This window comes from Pteropus vampyrus, unplaced genomic scaffold (genome assembly GCF_000151845.1).
Source record: "Pteropus vampyrus isolate Shadow unplaced genomic scaffold, Pvam_2.0 Scaffold27, whole genome shotgun sequence".
Lineage (NCBI taxonomy): Eukaryota > Metazoa > Chordata > Mammalia > Chiroptera > Pteropodidae > Pteropus > Pteropus vampyrus.
This window is the reverse complement of record NW_011888808.1, coordinates 2,318,769-2,324,064: the sequence shown is the minus strand read 5'-3', so window position 1 is coordinate 2,324,064 and position 5,296 is coordinate 2,318,769. Positions and strand designations below refer to the sequence as shown.

Below are 5,296 nucleotides of genomic sequence, written 5' to 3'. Positions count from 1 at the left end.
AATATAATTACAATTATTCAAAATAATCCACCATCTTTGTTCAAAAAATAGGCATCTACTTGTCCCCAGTAATCTGATCCGTATACTCTAATCAGAGATATTCCAAAATGCAAATCTGAATGTGTCACCTTCCTGCTGGAAACCCTTCTATGACTTCCTATTTTCTTGCTATACAGACACAGGTTCTTAACTATCTTCCCTATCCTCTTCAGACCTCTTTAGCCTCCTCATCCTTACCCTTCAGCTTCAAGCTTTAGGTCTAGGTTGATATTTCTTCTATGCAACTTGGGGACCTCTACCTGGACTGCTCCCTTCAAAATTTTATTTAGTTAACTCTTACATATTGATCAGAACATAGTACCAATGTCATTGCCTGGGAAAATTCCTTCTGGAATTTCTTTGGTAGTTCCTTTGATGTATGCACTCATCTCACTCTGTGAGTTTGGTTTAGAGCAATGAACACAGGTTGTTATTCTATATGTATTTGCCTATTACTATTTATAAACATCTGTCACTTGCCTTTGGTGATATACTCCATGAAAACAGCATCCATGACAGTTTTATACTTTAATTCCATACCATTTTCTAGGACAATGTTCAAATTAGGCTCTTGCAGATTTGTTGATTGAAGAATTTCTGAGTATTTCAATTGTTTGTATTTAGTACTTCCATCAAATAATGAATTTTTCTTTAAGAAAAAAAAAATACTCCTTTCAGGTATTCCATCTCATTCCTCAATAGCCCCCCTACATTTCTCTTAGGAAATAGTGGCAAGTTAAGCAGAACTTATCAAATGACTGAGTTCACAAGAAAACCTCTATGGTCTCATATGTCACGCTTAAAATTCTGTCATTTAAACTAAATGAATCCCAGGATATTCTAGAAATATAGTCTCAAAGACAGTTCAAAATTGCAACCTGTAGAGTCTACAACTGTTTTTTTGTTTGTTTGTTTGTTTGTTTGTTTTTAAAGAATAATGTAAAAACACATATGGATGCCAACAAGAATAGCCTAACAATTTTAATGAATAGGACAAAGGCTAATGTTAAAGAATGCGTATTGCCAATGCAGCCTTCAGGGCCACCAGTAAAATGCTTAAAGTGCTTAGAGTCTAAGCTAAGACAGGAGAGATTTATCCAATGCTATTGGTATAAAAATTCTCAACAGCCCTAATTGGCCTTAGGTTGAAAAAGCATTTGATGAATCTAGTGGTCATGGTGTGGTAATAGGTAATTGTTAAAAACATTTTTGTTCTATGTAGAGAAAAAAACTAATTCAAATCAAAATACTAGGAGAAGCATACATGTTTCTATGTCTTACTTTTATTAAGCCAAGACATTTTAATTGCATGCTTGATAATATTTTCTACCAAATTGTTAATATGCTATTAAAATTTAGTTTTATGAATTTATATTTATTTATTTAATACTTAGAAGGTTGCTCGAATAGTTTAATTTGGCCAAGACATAGTTGGTCATAAAGAGAAATATATATAATTAAAAATGGATTAAAATAAAGTACTAAAATATTTTACTTTTAAAAATGTCCATTCTTTAATACTCAAATTATCAAATTATTAGAAATAAACAGGAGAGTTTAAACAAATATGCTCTCCACTTCCTCTGAATATAAAAAACACTGGCCATTCTGATTTTATTCATCACATATTATTTCTCTAATTAAAAAGTTAATAAATCTGAAATTAGATATTTGCCACCATAAAACTGATTTATTTATTCTAAATACCTGTATAGTACTTAATAATAGAGGATTACTTTTGAAATGGGCAAAATGCATGAAGTCAACAAGCTTTGAGAAGGATCAGAAGTTAAATCAACTCAAAATATTCTGGGTAACTTAGAGTAATACTTAAGAAACCTTTGCGCTTTTACAGTTAAAAGAATTTACTTACAAGGTAAGATTCAAAAAACAGTCGTTATAATTATAGTTACTTAGGAACCTACTTCCCTGACTTAGAACTGAAATACTTTATTCAGAATTGTTGATGTACTTCCAAAATATAATTCAAATTAACGCCCTTTCCTTGGTTTGGGAATCTTTTGTAGAAATTTAAAGAAATTTCTACCTGTACCGAAAGAAGTTAAAAGTACAGTGTAACTTTTCATTTTATTTAATAGTTGTGTCATGTAAAAGTAGACTCAAATACATTTCTCCTTGAAAGCAAAGTGTGCAGAGACATTTTCCAGTGTCACGCCACTACATTTTGTAATATTTTATTTTATATAGCCTATTGCATCACACTAGATCTTGTATCTTAGAATATTATCTTTTGCAGGTGTATAATTATTCACATTGAATTCATCCAATGATATCTGCCTCTCACAAATAGATGATACTATTTATCTGAAGGTATAATTATATAAGTTTGAGAATTTGTATCATTTTCAATAATAATGATTAACTTTTTCATTTCACATTAACTTACAAATATTCATTTATTTTCTTGATTGGTTCATTTTAAGCTGTGTTATGATTATAATTAGCCGTATATTAAAGTGTGCTATGTTTTGGCAAATAAGATCGATATTGACAGACTTAGCATAAACAAATCACTAAAAATTTAATGAAACTTTTGCAAAATACATTATTGATTTTTAATTTTGGGAGCCATTATTAATTGGCTATGATAAACTTTCTTGCTTTGTAAAGCAATTTTCCTATTTTTACCTTAAAACGGCATGTGGTGAACCTCACCAGTTAATCAAAAGCAGTAAAAAAAAATAATGTATGAAATAGCTTAGAGACTGTCTATAAGAAAATTATAAAAGTAACCCTAAATTTAAACCCTAAATTTGATTTATTGTCCTAAACAATATTTAAATACAAATAGTGTTAAAATCCATTATGACAAATATTTATTACCATAATTTCCTATAGAGAAATAAAACATCTAATACATTTATTTACTTTGAGAAATAAATGACTAGTTTTTCCACAATATTTTTTAACAAGTGAGAATTTATCTTTTATTATTTATCATTCATTCAAAATATTTTTAGATATTCTGGGCTCTGTTTTTGTTATTGGTCCCTCCAGACCCACACACCACATTTTTTTAAAGTGAGTTTTATTAAGGTATAATTTACATACATTCAAATTCTTCCTTTTAGTGGTACAGTTCTGTGATTTTTAACAAACACATGCATTGAGAATTGAATTGTCAGAAAACGATTGGAAAAATCATTTCTTTTGCAATTGCAACAAAAAGAATGAAATACCTAGGAATAAATTAAACAGAACATGTGAGGGACCCATATGATAAAAACTATAAGACCCTATTAAAAGAAATTGAAGAAGATACAAAGAAATGGAAAGATATTCCGTGTTCTTAGATAGGAAGAACCAACATAGTTAAAATGACCTTATTACCTAAAGCATTATACAGATTTAATACAATCCCCATCAAAATCTCATCGGTATTTTTTAAAGAAATAAAACAAAAAATCATCAGATTTGTATGGAAGCACAAAAGACCCCAAATTGCCAAAGCCAGTCTGAGAAAAAAAGAACAAAGCTGGAGACATCACTCATCCTGACCACACACCATATTTTTAAACTCATTCCTCTGGCTCATGAACCTGATGGGTATGGACAATTCCTTTACTTTGCTTCATTTAGATTGAGTCAATTGGTATCTGGCAGGAGAGAGCAGGGAGAAAGTAAAGGGAGGTCAGAGTGTTCCTGTCCTCTACCCCATAAGGTTGCCTCTTTGTAGTTTATGGCCTTTGACTGTGATACTTCACTACACTCAAAGGAGGGCTTCCTTGTATAACTAATATTTACATTGTTTTCTTGGGCGGAGGAGTGGTGACAGCTCATTTGTTGCACAAGACTTGTCTCTTTATAATATGTCCTTCGTAAATACAAACTGCTTGAATAATCCTGGCTTCGGGTCTCCTATCCATTTCCCGCAAACTAATACTGTGCACCCAAATATGGTTCTTGGTATTGTTAAGAGAGTTCTCTTTTATGTGTTTATTTATTTGTTATATATTATTACTCATTTATTCATTTATTTTAAATTTTAGACAGAACAGAAACTCTCAGTATTTTTCCTTAAACCTTTAAGTAAAATTGGCTCTAAAGATGCCAACTTCTGTCCTCTTGACCTATACTAGTCATCCCAATCATTGAAAATCCCAGATTAAAAACCATGAGAAGATACTGAGATTTGTGAATCTAAGATGCAATAAAATATTGTGATAACATCCTCTTGCCTTGTGAGGACAGATCATGTCTTTTGTATATAAACTCAGTGGAGAAATGCAGAGTGGCCTCCATCATTAAACGATGTGCAGATTTTTTTTTTTTTTTTTTTAGGTGATGCAGCCCTTGGTTGACCTCACAGATTGCAAGGAACTTGTCAGTTTACAATCCCTTCTTTTTTATTTTTTATGCCTATAGTACCTGGTCTTCCTAGGTGGTCTCCCATCCAAGTACTAACCAGGCCTGAACCTGCATAGCTTCTGAGATCAGACAGGATCAGGCTTTTTCAGGGTGGCATGGCCATAGACATGTAGATGTTTTTGACTGGAAGTGTGTGTTCTTGAAATATACTTATTATAACAATGATTTTCTAATCAATAATGTGAATTACAATGGGTATTGTTAAAAAGAGATTTTTGTCCTTATATGAGTATTTCATAATTACAACAAATACACAAAAGATCATTATTCAAGATCGTAAAAAAAGCTATGGTTCCATCTCATCTCTTAAAATTATAGTTATATAATCATTTTAAAAGCAATTACAGAATACTTTTTGTATTAAAATCATTAAAATCATTTAAAAACATTTAAATATTAAATGACTGAAAAAATATTTTAAAATTTGGATATAAAAATTTACAGAGTTTTGCTATTTTCTAAAACGTCTTATTTTTTAAAAATAAGCTTTACGATAACATTGATTCTAATTCTTAAAATAACATTTCATTTGTTGTTAGATTCTATTTTTATCATAATCCTATAGATAAACTATAATATTTTTTGTAGTTTAGATTATAATTTAGGGATATAAGAAAATGAAAGCAATGAGCAACTCAGCATAAAAATACCATAAATATAAGTAGATTATGACAATAAGAACATTAAGAATGTTACATGATTAGGGTGTTATATTTTATTGTTTTTTTCCTTGCCCTAATATGAAGTAACTCATCAAGAATTTTCTATTTTAAGGTTGATTTTCAATTAATTTATAATATAGGAGATGCTATGCCTGTTTCCTCAAAATGGTTATGCCACTCAATTGCAGGGTTTTTTTTTTTTTTTT

The 5,296-nt window shown here is 30.2% G+C and overlaps 1 pseudogene; it reads right to left on the bottom strand.

The window, feature by feature from the left end:
- Positions 1-4,416: 4,416 nt before the first annotated feature.
- On the bottom strand, positions 4,417-4,535 carry LOC111737526 (annotated as a pseudogene).
- Between the last annotated feature and the right edge of the window lie 761 nt (positions 4,536-5,296).